Raw genomic sequence first — 18,646 nt, 5'->3', positions numbered from 1 at the left:
AGGAATTAAGTGAACAGACTCCACATGCAGTATCAATTTGAAACCATTTGTGGTCAAGGCAGTCCATGACCACATATAGCGAGGCTGGAAGAAGAGGGAGAAGCTATAGGACATCATCAGCACATCGAGACATGAAGAAAGACAACAGTCAACATAACATCATGAGAACAGAAGGCTGTATCCTGATGGGAATAGGGCTATTGGCATCACATCTCACTGTATTCCTATCATCTTTGTTCATTGTTGAATTTGTATATATCTATAAAATTCAAAAAACTCATTGCCTTAAAGATTGAATCTGTAAATATAGGTCAAAATTGGTCAAATAACCAAATTGATAATGGGTTGGGTCTTACTAAAGTCAGTATATCAAAAGAGGAAGATTTCTTCCCTCAATATTGTCACAGTGTTCCTTGTGACTTTGAGCAACACATCAAAATCTATCTTCTTTGTGGGATTTTGTTACATCTAAAATTGCTCCATAAGAACAGTAACTGGGACCCAAACATTACTTATTGCATATAAAGCACATCTAAGGCATGATTGGGGTCCCAGATGTTTTTTTTTGCAAGACAATTGAATAATTTCACCTGTTACAAATCCACTATTGAAACTGCAGGTTGAAGTTACCAAAACTGCAGATAAGTTATGAAAAGGTCGACAAAATTAAGGAAAAGTAATGTTCTCTTTCTGTTGTTTGAGGAAATGTCTAAAAGGAAGACAGAGACCATGGAGGTAGAAGTAGTGGTGACTTTCTGAAACATGAAGTCAGTGGCTTGGGTGGTTCAGACTATTCTGGTAGAAGCTTGATATTGTGAGATCTTCAATTTTCAGATTAAGTCACATCTTTCCTGTTAATGTTTACGGTGGACTCTGAATGTTGTAGAGGCAATGATGGATGAGTTGGTGTTATTAAAGCCCTCCTTTCTAAGTGCTTTTCTTGTCTAGGATCTCTATAAACTTTTAAAATAAACTATTTACAATTACACAACTGATCTGAAAGCCATGTATGTGTTTGTACCCTCCAAAGATATTTTTCAATGAAAATATCACAACTTGAGCAGCAAAATTATTCAAAACGCAAACTGTATTGACATGGAAACCAAAAATGTCAGTGCACAAGAATCACAAAACAACAGATTAGGAGCAAGATGTTATCACATAAACATGCAGCTTGCCTCTACTTAAGAGGAAGTCTAGGCAAAACACGATGTCAGCAAGTCTCTTTGAGGTCTCCTAGCACGTCCTCCTTGTTGCAGAGGCCAAAGAGTTGGTTGTGTATGTCTGACTGAAGTTCCTCTCTGCCAAGTTTTAGAACTTCAGTAGGGACACCACCTGTGCACTAGACCTCGCAATTTACAACTAGTATATGGCATTCGCCTTCTTGTAGATCTGGCTGATGGTGAGTGGACTGGATAAATTGGTGAGGGAGGGAGTCAAGGACATTTATTTCAAAATCAGAGTTACAGCTGCAAGAGGTATTGGGAAAATTCTTATTTGTCACCGGCTTTCACTGAATTGGACTTTTGAGTCTTCAAGCCACAAGACAATGTTGATATCATTAAAGCACTGGTGTATGTCATGGTTAATGGTGCATTGCCACACATCCTCCACTGTCTCCCCACCATCTATTATGGCCAGAAGCTTACAGTAAATAGGTAACATTACTTTCAGAATAGGCAACCTCATGAAATGATGGTTTGCTCATCACTAACCTATATCCACCAGCATGTTTAGACCATAAGACATCTGGCCCATCGAGTCTGCTCCACCATTCAATCATGGATGATCCTTTTTTCTGTCTCCTCCTCAACCCCGTCCCCAGCCTTTTCCTCGTAACCTTTGATGCCATGTCCAATCAAGAATCTATCAATCTCTGCCTTAAATACACGCAATGACCTGACCTCCACAGCTGCATGTGGCAACAAATTCTACAAATTCCCCAGATTCCCCACCTTTTGGCTAAAGAATTTTTTTCGCATCTCTGTTTTGAAAGGGCGCCCCTCTATACTGAGGCTGTACCCGCTTGTCCTAGACTCTCCCACTATGGGAAACAGCCTTTCCACATCTACTCTGTCTAGGCCTTTCGACATTTAAAAGGTTTCATTGAGATCCCCCCTCATCCTTCTGAATTCCAGTGAGTACAGACCCAGAGCCATCAAACACTCCTTGTATGATAACCCTTTCATTCCTGGAATCATCCTTGTGAACCTCCTCTGGGCTATCTCCAATGCCAGCACATCTGCCCTAAGATGAGGGTCCAAAAACTGTACACAATGCTCAAGGTGAGGCCTCACCGGTGCCTTAAAAAGCCTCAGCAACACATCCTTGCTCTTGTATTCTAGACCTGTTGAAATGAATGCTAACATGGCATTTGACTTCCTCACCACTGGCTCACCTGCAAGTTAACCTTCAGGGTGTTCTGCACAAGGACTCCCAAGTCCCTCTGCATCTCAGATTCCTGGGTTTTTCCCCTGTTTAGAAAATAGTCTGCACATTTATTTCTACTACCAAAGTGCATGACTATGTATTTTCTGACATTCTATTTCATTAGCCACTTTCTTGTCCATTCTCCTAATCTGTTTAAATCCTTCTGCATCCTACCTGGTTCCTCAACACTACCTGCTCCTCCACCAATCTTTGTATCATCTGCAAACTTGGCAACAAAGCCATCTATTTCATCATCTAAATCATTTATATACAGCGTAAAAAGAAGTGGTCCCAACACTGACCCCTGCGGAACACCACGAGTCATTGGCAGCCAACCTGAAAAGGATCCTTTTATTCCCACTCGCTGCCTCCTACCAATCAGTCAATGCTCTAACCTTGTTAGTAACTTTCCTGTAATACCATGGGCTCTTAACTTGGTAAGTAGCCTCATGTGTGGCGCCTTGTCAAAGGCCTTCTGAAAGTCCAAATATATAACATCCACTGCATCTCCTTTATCTATCCTACTTCTAATCGCCTCAAAGAATTCCAACAGGTTCGTCAGGCAGGATTTTCCCTGAAGGAAACCATGCTGTCTTTGTACTATCTTGTCCTGTGTCACCAAGTACTCCATCACCTCATCCTTAACAATTGACTCTAACATCTTCCCAACCACTGAGGTCAGCCTAACAGGTCTATAATTTCCCTTCTGCTGACTTCCTCCTTTCTTAGAGGGTGGAGTGACATTTGCAATTTTTCAGTCTGCTGGCACCATGCCAGAGTCCAATGATTTTTTTTTGAAAGATCATTTCTAATGCCACCACAATCTCTAACGTTGCCTGTTTGAGAACCCTGGGGTGCACTTCCTCTGGTCCGGGTGACTTATGTATCTTTAGGTCTTTCAGCTTTTTCAGCATCTTCTCTCTTGTAACAGTTATTGCACCCTCTTTGCTTCTTTCACACACTACATCTGTTTATTTCTAACTAAATTATATCTTTTCTTCCTGACACCTTTATCCTTCAACTGACTGCAGTGTATATTTGTCTTCAGCGAACCGTCATTCATGATCTTAGTGTAAGTATGTTCTTTAGCATTTAATAATAAAATTGTTGCATTTATTTAATGCTGCTCATAATCTCAGGACAATGCAAAATGCCACAGAATCCCTGAAACACGTCTGTAGTGCTGATACTGTTACACCTGGCTATTGTTACAAAGACCAATGTGATGATCATTGAGGGATAAATTCTGAGCAGGATACCTGGTATAACTCTTCTTCCATTCTTTGAAATGATGCACTAGGCCAGGAAGTGTCGAGAACATTGGACGCAATAAATCAACAGGATCAGATATCCCTCCGAGGTCCTGAAGACTATATGCCAGAATACTGCTCACCTCTAGCTGAACTGTTCCAACACAGGTCCAAACACGAGCAACTACCAAACTATGTCCAGTCCACAAGAGGCAGGGAAAAATATAATTCCATAACTACAGTCAGATCAGCCTGTTCAATCATCAAAGTGATGGCAGGTGTCATCTACAGAGCTACCAAGTAGCACTTACTCTCCAATAAGATGCTCACCTCAGCCCGTTGTGGTTATGCCAGGACCACTCAGCTCCAAATTGCACTTTAGCCTTGGAACAAACAGCTGAAATTTTAGAGAGATGTAAGTGAGCACTTTAAACATCAAAGGAGCACTTGATAGAGTGCAGCTCCTGTAGCTCTCATAAAACTGAAACTAATGAGTATCATGGAGAATATCCCAATGGCTGGAGTCAAACCTTGCACAAAGGCATTTAGTTATAATTGTTGGATGTCTAACATCCCACCCCTGGACATCACTGCAAGCATTCCTCAGTCCCGGCCCAGCCAGCTTTCATTGCTGCATCAGTATAAAGGCGAGAAGTGAGAATATTTACTAATGATTGAATAGCATTCAACTCCATTTTCAACTCCCTAGAGAATGAGGCAGGGGCAAGACCGAGACCATATTCAGGCTTGGGCTGTTAAATGCCATGTACCATTTGCGGTCTGCCCTCAGCACATCCATAGGTTGTTTCGGTTCTTAATGCAAACCATGGATTTCACTGCATGTTTGATGCACATATGATAAATAAATGAATCTGACCTTCCATGTCGCAAATGTGGCAGGCAAGGATATAGAACGTAGAAAAACTACAGCACAATACAGGCCTTTCCGCCCACAATGCTGTGCCAAACATGTACTTACTTTAGAAATTACCTAGGGTTATCCACAGACCTCTATTTTTCTAAGCTTCATGTACCTATCCAGGAGTTTCTTAAAAAACCGTATCGTATCACCTCCACCACCATCGTCGGCAGCCTATTCCACACACTCACCACTCTCTGCATAAAAAACCTACACCTGACATCTCCTCTGTACCTTCTTCCAAGCACCTTAAAGCTGTGCCCCCTCATGATAGCCATTTCAGCCCTGGGAAAAAGCCTCTGATTATCCACATGATCAATGCCTCTGATCATCTTATGCACCTCTATCAGGTCACCTCTCATCCTCTGTCGCTCCAAGGAGAAAAGGCCGAGTTCACTCAACCTATTCTCGTAAGGCATGCTCCCCAATCCAGGCAACATCCTTGTAAATCTCTTCTGCACCTTTTCTATAGTTTCCGCATCCTTCCTGTAGTGACGTGATCAGAACTGAGCGCAGTACTCCAAGTGGGGTCTGACCAGGGTCCTATATAACTGCAACACTGCCTCTCGGCTCTTAAACTCAATCCCATGGTTGATGAAGGCCAGTGCACCGTATGGCTTCTTAACCACAGAGTCAACCTGCGCAGCAGCTTTGAGTGTCCTATGGACTCGGACCCCAAGATCCCTCTGATTCTCCACGCTGCCAAGAGTCTTACCATTAATATCTCCAGTAAAGAGTATAACCATCTACTCTTGACACTCAGTGGGATCACCATCACCAAGACCCTCAGTATCAATATCTAATGGGTTTCTATTGACCAGAAATTTAACGGGACCAGCTATGAGGCCTACAGGATTTAGTAAGAGTCTGAATATTTTGCAGCAAGTAACTCACCCGACAATGCAGGCATTTCTACCATCTACATGGCACGAACCGTGAGTGTGAAGGTGACCTGTCTAGAACTGTCTAGAACAGTTCAACTCCAGTCCAAGAAGCTCAATATAAAAAAGGCAACATGCCCACTTGACTGGCAACCCATGCAGATCTTGAAACATTCATTTCTTCCATCATCATGACACTCCAGATATCCCAAAAATGATAAATATAAAATGTCATTGGATACTTAAAGGCAGGCAAGGTTCAATGGGTTCAATTTAATGTCAGAGAAATGCATCCAATATGCAACCTGAAATTCTTTTTCTTCACAAACATCAACAAAAACAGAGGAGTGCCTCAAAGAATGAATGACAGTTAAATGTTAGAACCCCAAAGCCCCCACCAACTCCCCCTCCCACGCATAAGCAGCAGAAAAGCAATGACCCCCTCCCCCACCAGCAAAAAAGCATCCGCAGCCTCCACCGAGCACACAAGCAGCAAAGCGTCAATAAAGACACAGACTTGCAGTACCCCAAAGATTATTTTTTCACCCGGTAATTCGACATATCACAGGCTGTCTCTCTCCCTAATAAGGGGAAAAGAGGCGTCCCCGTCCCCACCTTGGCTTAGTGTGAAATAAGGCATCCCAGATGAAATATTCCCCAGTACCTCACTGAAGAGTCACTGCAAACTTTTGTGCTGAGCTCTCTGCAGGAGTATTTTGAATCTCTGAATCCTCCTGTACATGATGTCAGTGATACGTGCTTTCCAGCAACAGCTGGTATTGATCTCACCGGTGAAGGGCTGCTGAGTGAAACTATTGAGTCCAATTTACAACACCATCCATTCCCTTCCAAGTTGCTGCCTGACCCATTGAGCATCATTCCAGATTCCAAATTTCATTCTGATCTGGATCAATGAAATAAATGCCCAAAGCAGTTTAAAGCTGGGTCAATTTTATGCCCTATGTGAGAATTAGGTCATAATACAATCTTGCTCCTTACAAAATACTTTTATTTCTTTTTCTAGATCAAGCATTGAAACATATTGACATATGCAAACAAAAAGTCAGTTTGCATCCAATCCTCATTTCATTGTTCACCAAGTATGCTCTTATAGGATATAGAACATTATGGCACAGTACAGTGTAGACACTTCAGTCAATGATGTTCTGCTGAACTTTTAACCTGCTCTAAGATTAATCTACCCCTACCCTTCTGCATAGCTCACTATTTTTCTAACATCCATGTGCCTACCTAAAACTTTCTTAAATGTCCCTAATGTCTCTGCCTCTACCACAGTTACCGGCAGCATGTTCCATGCACCCCCATTCTCTGTATAATAAACTTCCTTCTGCCATCAGCCTCTATACATTGCTCAAACCATCTTAAAATTATGCCCCTTTTTTCTATATTGCATTCACACTTTCCTATGATTTATAAGTCAGCATACACAGTAGCTGTTAATTCCTCCTCCTCTCCAAGTATACTCTACAAAGTGCATTTCAGTACTTTTACAGATATTTCTTAGTGTTATTAAAAATTTTAAATACAAGGGACCTAGGCTTAAGCAAACTTTAATAACTGTCCCATTTGCCTGTCACATAGAAGCAGAAGTTAGTCATTAACAAATTTAAAGTGCTAGTTTAGGTATATTGGAAACCCAAGTTATAAACCAGGAAATATAAAGACAAAAACTCTACTCTCATATTTTTAAGAAATGATAAATTTTGATATGAGCCCACTTCCTTGTCCTCCAATGTAAAGATTCACACTAAATGTGAAAGAGTACTTACTAAAAAAAAGGTAAACCAGCAAGACAATCCAACTCCAAGCTTGTCTTTACAGAAGGCAGAAGGCAGAAAGCAGAAAGCAGACAGCGCTGAGCAGATCCCTCCCCACTTAATGACTGGACCAACCAAAACCATATGGTGAATTATGAATGGCTTGTTGTGGTGTCAATCACTCTGAAAGTGTTACAGCAACTGTTGAAGTTGAGCAACATTCCTGAACATCTCTGGCCCATGGCAATCAAAGAGAAAGTATTGAGAATCTCTTGGCTATTAGGAAACATATTAATATAATTACAATATTTACATGGATCCCAATTATAGTATTTAGCAATTTACATTAAATTTAAGTGCTAGCATGCTGGTCCAGAAGGTACAGCCAATGTAGTGCTCACTGGTCCTGGCAGGCCTCCGGTGAGCCAGTAGGCACTGCATACTCTCTCTCCAGGGACACCTGAGCATCGATGTATCTCTGGAAGATGACAGGCAATCAGCTCAGCCTCAAGGCCACACATCAGGAGCAACCAGAAGTCAGTAATTACATAGAAACATAGAAACATAGAAAATAGGTGCAGGAGTAGGCCATTCGGCCCTTCGAGCCTGCACCGCCATTTATTATGATCATGGCTGATCATCCAACTCAGAACCCAGCCTTCCCTCCATACCCCCTGACCCCTGTAGCCACAAGGGTCATATCTAACTTCCTTTTAAACATAGCTAATGAACTGGCCTCAACAGTTTGCTGTGGCAGAGAATTCCACAGATTCACCACTCTCTGTGTGAAGAAGTTTTTCCTAATCTCGGTCCTAAAAGGCTTCCCCTCTATCCTCAAACTGTGACCCCTCGTTCTGGACCTCCCCAACATCGGGAACAATCTTCCCGCATCTAGCCTGTCCAATCCCTTTAGGATCTTATACGTTTCAATCAGATCCCCCCTTAATCTTCTAAATTCCAACGAGTACAAGCCCAGTTCATCCAGTCTTTCTTCATATGAAAGACCTGCCATCCCAGGAATCAATCTGGTGAACCTTCTTTGTACTCCCTCTATGGCAAAGATGTCTTTCCTCAGATTAGGGGACCAAAACTGCACACAATACTCCAGGTGTGGTCTCACCAAGGCCTTGTACAACTGCAGTAGTACCTCCCTGCTCCTGTACTCGAATCCTCTCGCTATAAATGCCAGCATACCGTTCGCCTTTTTCACCGCCTGCTGTACCTGCATGCCCACTTTCAATGACTGGTGTATAATGACACCCAGGTCTCGTTGCACCTCCCCTTTTCCTAATCGGCCACCATTCAGATAATAATCTGTTTTCCTATTTTTGCCACCAAAGTGGATAACTTCACATTTATCCACATTAAATTGCATCTGCCATGAGTTTGCCCACTCACCCAACCTATCCAAGTCACCCTGCATCCTCTTAGCATCCTCCTCACTGCTAACACTGCCACCCAGCTTTGTGTCATCCGCAAACTTGGAGATGCTGCATTTAATTCCCTCATCCAAGTCATTAATATATATTGTAAACAACTGGGGTCCCAGCACTGAGCCTTGCGGTACCCCACTAGTCACCGCCTGCCATTCTGAAAAGGTCCCGTTTATTCCCACTCTTTGCTTCCTGTCTGCTAACCAATTCTCCACCCACACCAATACCTTACCCCCAATACCGTGTGCTTTAAGTTTGCACACTAATCTCCTGTGTGGGACCTTGTCAAAAGCCTTTTGAAAATCCAAATATACCACATCCACTGGTTCTCCCCTATCCACTCTACTAGTTACATCCTCAAAAAATTCTATGAGATTCGTCAGACATGATTTTCCTTTCACAAATCCATGCTGACTTTGTCCGATCATTTCACCGCTTTCCAAATGTGCTGTTATCACATCTTTGATTACATAGTGAATCATTTCCTCCCACTTTACACAATATTCTTAGTTATGGAATCATATTATGGAGAGATGATGCACAGAAAACCTATCGAATCCAGGCCAACCATCAACCACCCATTTATACTGAGTCAACAGGAGGCACCAAGTTAAGGTGAATGGTCACAGTCTTTTTTTCCAGGGTAAAGGAGTCTAAAACTAGAGAGATGGGTCTAAAGTGAGAGGGGGAAACTTAAAACAGATCTAAGAGGGTAACTTTACCACACAAAGAATGATGAATACATGGAAGTACCAGAGGAAATGACAAAGGTAGTTGCAAGACACACACTCAGCAATTCAGGAACAGCTTCTTCCCCTCTGCCATCCGATTTCTAAATGGACATTGAGTCCATGAACGTTACCTCACTACTTTTATTTCTGTTATTTTGCACTGCTTATTTTAACTAAACTATTTAATAGACAAGCAACACACATCAAAGTTGCTGGTGAACGCAGCAGGCCAGGCAGCATCTCTAGGAAGAGGTACAGTCGACGTTTCGGGCCGAGACCCTTCGTCAGGACTAACTGAAAGAAGAGCTAGTAAGAGATTTGAAAGTGGGAGGGGGAGGGGGAGATCTGAAATGATAGGAGAAGACAGGAGGGGGAGGGATGGAGCCAAGAGCTGGACAGGTGATTGGCAAAGGGGATACGAGAGGATCATGGGACAGGAGGTCCGGGAAGAAAGACAAGGGGGAGGGGGGGAAAACCCAGAGGATGTGCAAGGGGTATAGTCAGAGGGACAGAGGGAGAAAAAGGAGAGAGAGAAAGTATGTGCGTATACAAATAAATAACGGATGGGGTACGAGGGGGAGGTGGGGCATTAGCAAAAGTTAGAGAAGTCAATGTTCATGCCATCAGGTTGGAGGCTACCCAGATGGAATATAAGGTGTTGTTCCTCCAACCTGAGTGTGGCTTCATCTTTACAGTAGAGGAGGCCGTGGATAGACATGTCAGAATGGGAATGGGACGTGGAATTAAAATGTGAGACACTGGGAGATCCTGCTTTCTCTGGCGGACAGAGCATAGGTGTTCAGCAAAACGATCTCCCACTCTGCGTCGGGTCTCGCCAATATATAGAAGGCCACATCGGGAGCACCGGACGCAGTATAAGACCCCAGCCGACTCACAGGTGAAGTGTCGCCTCACCTGGAAGGACTGTCTGGGGCCCTGAATGGTGGGAAGGGACGGAGTGTAAGGGCATCTGTAGCACTTGTTCCGCTTACAAGGATAAGTGCCAGGAGGGAGATCAGTGGGGAGGGATGGGGGGGACAACGAATGGACAAGGGAGTTGTGTAGGGAGCAATCTCTGCGGAATGCAGAGAGAGGGGGAGAGGGAAAGATGTGCTTAGTGATGGGATACCGTTGGAGATGGCGGAAGTTACGGAGAATAATATGTTGGACCTGGAGGTTGGTGGGGTGGTAGGTGAGGACCAGGGGAACCCTACTCCTAGTGGGGTGGCGGGAGGATGGAGTGAGAGCAGATGTGCATGAAATGGGGGAGATGCGTTTGAGAGCAGAGTTGATGGTGGATATATATTTACTTAATGTAACTCAGTTTTTCTCCTCTCTATCTTTATTTTTCATGTATTTCATCGTACTGCTGCCGTAAAGTTAACAAATTTCATAACATATGCCTGTGATATTAAATCTCATTTTGATCCTGATTTACAATGCCTAAAAACATTTGGACAAGTGCATAGGTAGGAAAGGTTTAGATGGATATAGGTTAAATGCAATGAAATGGGACTAGGTCAAGTAGATAACTTCGTCAGCATCGATGAGTTGAGCCAAAGGACCTGTTTCATGCTGTATAATTTTAATATTCTATTTTAATTCCATTGTTTTTATTCTCTCCTCATTCTCATCAACTCAGCCCAGATTTTCACACTCAACTACACATCAGGATGGAAGTGGCCAGTTAGCCTATATATTTTTGTAGTGTGGGAGGAAACTGGAGCACCTAGAGAAAATGCAAACACCATACATCATTACTTGAGGTCAGGAGTGAACCAAGTCAATGGTTTTGTGAGGCACCATTTTGTTTTCCTTTTTGTTCTGCAGCCATTCTGTAGTTTCCGGGTACCCTGTATATACTCCTGGAAGATGGCCAGAAAGTTAAGATGATTTCTCCCCTTGCTTCTCTTAATAAACCTGAATATACCTTGTATATTTGTAGTATATATTGCACATTCCCAATGAATCATCATGAAGTTCTCCCCTCCAAATTTAATTTCTGTTTCAATGTCCCTTTTGTTGAGCCTAATTTTAAAAGATGCAAAACAACTTTTTCCATATTTTCATTTCACTGTTGTTATCCCATCCAAGATATCATACACCTTGGGATAAGGGTTGGTAGGCAGAGATACTGGGCCAGAATCAATTGGTTAAGGGGCTTGAGTGAGGGTCAGGAGGTTGAGTGGTTAGGACTGAGGAATGGCAGAAGGGTTGTCGGTGTAAATACCACTAAAATAGTTCGAAAGTTCCTAGCAATTGCGAGATGAATGTGCTCAGCTATGCCTGCACTTCAAGTTTTACCAGGTTGAGCTGAGAATTTTTAAAAAAATTAATAATAATAATAAATTAATTAATATATAAGCAATAAGTATCAAGAAGATGTAATGAAGAGTCCTTGAAAGTGAGTCCAAAGGTTGTGGGAACAGTTCAGTGATGGGGCAATTGAAGTTAATCCTTTAGTTTAAGAGTCTGATGGATGAGGAGATAATAACTGTTGTTGAAGCTGATGATGCATCCCTGAGGCTCCTGTACCTTCTTCCTGATGGCAGCAGCGAGAAGAGAGTAGATGTGGGTGGTGTGGGTCCCTGATGATGGATGCTGCTTTCCTGCGACTAGAATTCATGTAAATTTGGGGAGGGCTTTACCTGTGATGGACTGGGCTGTATCCATGACTTTTTGTAGGATTTTCCATTCAAGGACGTTAGTGTTTCCATACCAGGCTGTGATGCAGCCGGTCAATTTACTCTCCACTAGACATCAAAGTTTTAGATGTCATGCTGAATCTTTGCAAACTCCTTAGGAAGTAGAGGTGTTGCTGTGCTTCCTTCATAATTGCACTTACCTGCTGGGCCCAGGACAGGTCCTCTGAAATAATAACACCAAGGAATTTAAAGTTGCTGACTGTTATGTTTTGTAACTTCAAAACATTAAGCTAATTCAAAGGAAGACATAGGAGTCCAAAATGTGAGTGCTTTAAACGAGTTGTGTACTTATCGTGTGGTGATGTCATGGCATATGCAATTCATGTATTTTTACATATAACCGGCAGAGAATTATTTAAACAAATGAGAATGTTTCATCAACCAATATATTTACAAAATTACTCAAATATTACTGAAATATTAAAAATACAATACTCCTCCCTGCTAGGCTATAAACTCCAACTTAATATTGAATCTATATTGGATGCATCTCAACTGTAGACACAATATATAATACAATACATCTACTATGTACAGACACCCACAGCACAGTAAATTTTATATTGTCCCATTCAGGCCTAAAGATTTAATCGCTGTGTAGTATTTCTTACTTTTGTGGGATAGCGTCTTTCCTGACAAGGGAGGTTACTCTTCTCGGCAGGTGAGACTTGTGGCTGTGAAACAATCTCCGGTTCTGGGGCCTCCTCCACGGTGGTTTTAAGAGTTGACTCTAAGACTGCGGGAGGTGGTTCTGACAGCTCTGGACCCCTTTCTTCTCCTTCCTTTTTCTTCTTCTAGTTTGTGTATGTTGATCTCGGGAAGGTCCATTTAGTTCATTGGAATACTCTCTTATTAATCCTTCTACTGCTCCCTTTATGATTTGATCTCTCCTCTTGGTTTCCTCATCCACAACATCATGTGCCAAATCCCCTGTCTTCGTATCTCCGCTGACTCCTTTCTTTGTTTGTCCTTCCATTCATCCAGCTGAGCATCGACTTTTACAAGTAGCTTTTGGTCTCCCACTTGAAGTTCATGCAATAACCTTAATGTACACAAAGTAGATTCTGGTTTTTTTTATGCACAGAAGCAATATGCTTGCAATTTTCCTGAAGCTCCTTGAACTCTCTTCCAGTTTAAACCATAGCCACATTTTAATATTGCCTGATTAAGATATCAAAGGCTTTCTCAGATATGTTACCTACAAAACTGTTGTAGTCGAACCTCTGCTTTCATCACTTTCACATTTCCTCTAAGCAGCACTGTCATTCCAAGGTCCAATATGCTTTCCAACCAGAAGCACAGAGGTCGGCATCAACACCTGCTTGCCCTTTGTTGGGCAACAGCTCATGGTGTACAGCATGGAGACAGTTGAGGTCATCCAGTACTTTTCTTAATTTGCTTTCAGTAGGCTTCATTGCAGGGAATGTGGCATGCAAATGGTGGATGGATCCCCAATCAAATTGTAGTTATCTGAGCCAATCATGCCCCCACAATGTTTGTCTTTCTGGTTCCTGTCGCATACAAACTCATTGTGGCATATTGTTTGTTGGACTTCACTGTCATGAATGTCATTCCCACAGGAGTTATCTTTTCTCCAGTATAAGTTCTTCTTTGGATATCTGCAGGCTTCAGTTTAGTATGTTTGAAATCCTGTTTAAACTCATTTTGTAGAATGACTGAAACAGCCAAACCAGTGCCTAATTCCATTTTAATTAATTTGCAGTTCACTTCTGGCATAAGCCATACTGTTTGTCTATTGTTAGTTTTCAAATTGTAAATCTCAAGTCTGGTCAATCCTGTGTCTCAGAGATTCAAAGTACATTTAATATCAAAAATGTGTAAGTTATATAACCTCGAGATTTATTTGCTTACAGGTAGCCACAAAGCAAGATGCAAAACTCAGCTGCTCAGTCCTGTTCCACCATTCATCTGAAACAGGGTTCATCTAAACATCCACTCCATTTTAACGTTGGTTAATGGAGACACAGGAGACTTCAGGTGCTGAAATCTGGAGAAAAAAATAACAAAACGGCAGAGGAATTCAATGGGTCGGGCAGCATCTGTGAAGAAAGTTGCACGGTCAACATTTTGGCTCTAGCTGCCTCCTCTCTATCTTTAAAAGGTCTCTTCCCAAAATGTTGACTCTGAATTTCCCTCCAAAGATTCAGCTTGATCCATTGAGCTCTTCCAGAATCTTGTTCTGTGGCTTTGATTACCATCCACGATACCTAAAGCTAACAAGTGTATCAATCTCAGGTCTGAAGTCTTCAATTAATGCTTTGAGAGCAAGAGTGCTTGATTTCCAGTTGTCAGTGTGAGAGGACACTTCTTGCTTTTGCAATGATTCACTTTGGAGTGTTGAAAAGCATGGTTTAATAACAAAGTTAAATGTCATACTCTTATCTGTCTGACTAAAGATAAATGGATCTTGCTTATCAGCCTAGTCTGGAAGATGAGAGAAAATTATATATTTTTTTCAAAGCACACCATCACTTTGAAGGAAGATGGGAAGGGATTGGAAGGGAGTATCAGAGAAAGGGTCCTCAGTTTTGTGATTCACTGACGTCATTCTTGTGCTTCAGAAATTGAGCTGAAGTTCCTTCAGTAACCTCACTTCAAAATATCTGTGAAGCTTCTCTAAAACCACGGCTTTGCAGAACTAAATGGTATGCAAGTAAATCATTTGCTTCTGTGGCAAACTTTTCCAGTTGTGGTATTTTTAGCCTGAACTATGCAAAATTACAATATGATGTTTTCCTACATCAACAAGGTTACATGAGTTCAATAGGTACCCATGTAAAAAGAGCTTTGTTAACAAGTTGTTGTTAACACGTGAAATTCAGCCAATTCACTCAATTCCTTAAATTTTTAATGACAGTTCTCCTGTAGGAATATATTTTGATGAGATTATACTGTATGTGCTGGAAGTAAACTCAAATTACTACAGGGAATCAGTCTGACACCAGCTAGGTTTGGAGAGAAACATGAGGTTACAGTCAAAACAACAACCCACTGATTCAGTGAATCACAAAAGACTGTATGCTGCGTACATTTTGATAGTTATACATTACCAAAGGACAGCTAGAATTAATTGAAAGATAGTTGCAAGAAGAAAACATTTTATTGTGCTGATATACAGCAGATTATATTGATACTCTGTGAGTACCGCAAGCTTCTGTTTTGATTGAATTGCATCTCATTTCCCACGCTCTTTTACAGTACACAGTCCATAAGGGCAGTTCTGTCATAACGACTCTGAATCTTCAGGGAATTACACCAAAAAAAAACTAATTCTTTTGAGATCTGAATAGATATTAGAGAGGGGAGAGTTTTATAACCTGGCTGATTTTGAACAGAAGCGTCCTTCAAAATTTGGATTAAATTATTTTAGATTTCCTGGAAATGATAATGAGAGCATCCATCTCATGTTTACTGCTTTACTTGGAATTTCAAATGCCAGGTGGACTCCAAGTGGATTGGGTTTCAGTGGAACACTGAAGTTTTAGACAGTGGACCACTGATTGAAACAAAACCCCAGGGATGTGAAGCCAATCACATCCTTAAACTTTTACCAGCCTTCTTTGTTTTCACTTAAAATAAAACTAAAGTATATCTAACCGATTAGATGACACATTGAAACCAGTAACTGAGTTACTGTGAGCATAGTTAGATGTTTTCTGTAGACAAAACCTTTAATTTGTGATATTGGGTTTTATAACCTCAGTGATAACTACAGGCAGATAATTTTATGGAACTTAAAATACTCTGCAGATGCTGGGGTCAAAGCAACACTCACAACACACTGGAGGAACTCAGCAGGTCGGGCAGCATCCGTGGAAATGATCACTCAACGTTTCGGACCAGAACACTTCATCAGGACTGAAGAGGGAAGAGAAGGGAAGATTTAAACTTCTTCAGGGTAGGCATACCTCGAAAAGACTTTGCAGTGGAGTAGCAAATCGTAAACACAAAATACTTGTAGATGCTGGTGTCAAAGCATCTGCACCCTTCCCTCTTCAGTCCTTACGAAGGGTTCCAGCCTGAAACATTGACTGATCGTTTCCACGGATGCTGCTCGACCTGCTGTGTTCCTCCAGCATGTTGTAAGTTTATGGAACTGTTTTTTTATATACGGTTTCTGCTTTTCCCTTTCTGATTGTAGGTATCTCTACAGTCAATTTTAATTTTCTGCCTCACCCAAGTATTCACACAGTGATATACCTCTCTCTTCTGCCTGATGTCAATAACTTCCCAGCCAATCTCCCTTGCCTCTCACAGCCTTGTCATTTCTTCTGAATTTCTCACCCCAGTTCTTGTGAGAAGGTCTGTGGCTGGTTCAGTTAAGATGGCCCAAAAGTTTCTGGAGGTATAGTCCTTGTTGATACAGGGTGGAAAGTTAAAGGAAGGTGGATGAACTCTCTTGTTGGAGATGATTGACTGGTGTTTGTGTGGCATTAGTGAACCTTAACATTTATTAGGCTGTGTCTTGTTACCTGTGAGCTTGGACCAGTTTCTCTCTGAGGAGCTGTAAATAGAACAAAGTACTGTCCAGCAAACACTGGATTTCGGGCTTTACGTTGAAGAAAAAATAATTGACAAGGCCAGTGGAAAAAGCTTATCCAATGTATGACACTGAAGGCACCAATAGTGATAACCTGAGACGGGATTATTTCCTTTCCAGCAATCATAACTATCTTCATTCATGCCAAGGATGGCTCCATCCAAGGCAGTGTTTTCCCCTTGAATCGTACTGGCATTAATTTTACCAGGGCTCCTTGTTGTGTATTTAATATTTCAGTAATGTTTGAGTAATATTGTAAAAAAATTGTTTGATGAAGCATTCTTCGTTGTTTACTTAATTAATTATGGGTTATATGTAAAAGTACATGAATGGCATATGTCATTGTTAACCACATTATAATTGTGTGTCTCGCTGAAGTAAAACTAAATGTACACGTGTTCTCCATGGCTCTGGTGTTTTTCTTTCAAGTAGTTTTATGTTTTGGAGTTACAGAACATAAAAATGGTGATGAGAAAATTTTGAAAGGAACTTGAGATAATTATCTACCAGTTGAAGTGCAGTACGTATTTTTCTTTGAAAGGGAAGAAAGACGGTTGAGTTTAAAAAACAGCAGAAAATAGAATGAATTCACAGGATCATGAGTACTGGGTGATAATAATAATTTTTAAAAAATTAAGAAGCAGAAATAGCTGGCTGCATCGGCAAGATAGACATGTTTGATTACACAATAGATAACTGGATAACGTATACTGAACAAAGTGAGCAGTATTTTGAAGCAAATTAAATTGCCAATGAAAAGTGAGTGCCAGTTTTTCTGAGTGTAATAGGTTCCTTAAGGTTGTTATAGCCAGGGGTGGTAATGGGGACAAGCTCCCACTACCTATTAAATGCTCCCAATGGCGTGTGCCTCAAATAGCCTTTGATAATCAAGTCCAGCTCCTAGCCTTCACGTGTGGCATAGCTTCTAAGCCTCGCGGAACTGTTTTTACTGATAGGGGAAGGAGAAAAGGAAGATAACTGATGCCTTAAAACCAGTTGCTTCAGGCAGACGGGACTCATCTGGGAGAAAGAAAACTTCGATCTCAAACTTACGTTGCCTTGTGGATACACCCAATGATAGGGAAGGCTTCAAGAGTAAACCCTAAGGAAAAAATCTGGAGCTGGAGTCTCTAATGCAGTCCTACATTGAGTTCAATGCTGACTGACAACTCCTATGACACTGATGGTACCACACTGTATTGGTCTCTGACATTCCTTTGGGTTCATCAGATGCGTGGAGAGGGGAAACGTACTACATGGGCAACAGCTTGCTCTCTATATCATGCTGCCCCGGCTTGCATATCTAGAGAGCTAGGACACAATATCCATGGTCATCTCTGACCAATGGAGGCCTCACTCACTCAATAGGTGCAAGAGCATACAGTTTGCTTAGAAGTTTGACTGTTCCAACAAAACCAGCCGGATATCAGGAAAGTAATGCAGGAACATTTAGAGCCAAATCCAATGTTGATTGCAGAAATGCTACAGGTTTCACAAGTGCAATCAAAAGGAAGGGGAGTCCATTCCAGCTTATGTGGCTGAATTGAAGAAATTGTTGAGCATTGTCAGGTCAGTAATGAGGTTAATGATCCACTGAGAGATTGTTTAGTTTGTGAAATCTTACAAGAAAGCATTCAAAAACTGCTCGTAACTGAAGCACAACTCACATTTAGAAGAGCAATTGAAATCACTGTATCAATGGAAACAGCAGCCAGAGATGCAAGTGAGTTGCTATCAGGAATGAAAGTGAGCATGAACTAAATGGTAACATCTAAAAATAAGCCGATCTGCCCAAATAAATTGTGTTTCTTTTGAGGGAGATGCTTGCACACATCAGTGCAGATTTACAGGTGAAACTTGCAGAAAATGTAACAAAGTAGGACAAATGCAAAGAGCACATCGGACAGACAAAAACAAATGGACTGCACAGGGAAGAGAAAAAGATTAAAAGTGAAATT

General features: G+C 41.5%; 1 protein-coding gene across 8 annotated transcripts in view; it reads right to left on the bottom strand.

The window, feature by feature from the left end:
• LOC134337338 (beta-1,3-galactosyl-O-glycosyl-glycoprotein beta-1,6-N-acetylglucosaminyltransferase-like) overlaps nucleotides 1-18,646 on the bottom strand; it is a 117,727-nt gene that overhangs the window by 34,792 nt on the left and 64,289 nt on the right. The window contains exon 4 of one of the 8 annotated variants that reach the window (XM_063032255.1): nucleotides 4,011-4,077. The exons of 6 other annotated variants lie outside the window; for them this stretch is intronic. The gene's annotated coding sequence lies outside the window, so the exon portion shown is untranslated. Of the gene's footprint in view, nucleotides 1-4,010; nucleotides 4,078-7,270; nucleotides 7,304-18,646 lie in introns of those variants that run through there. One more of the 8 variants, XM_063032259.1, reaches the window with a different exon arrangement.

This window comes from Mobula hypostoma, chromosome 24, assembly GCF_963921235.1.
Source record: "Mobula hypostoma chromosome 24, sMobHyp1.1, whole genome shotgun sequence".
Lineage (NCBI taxonomy): Eukaryota > Metazoa > Chordata > Chondrichthyes > Myliobatiformes > Myliobatidae > Mobula > Mobula hypostoma.
This window is presented reverse-complemented; position numbering and strand designations above follow the sequence as displayed.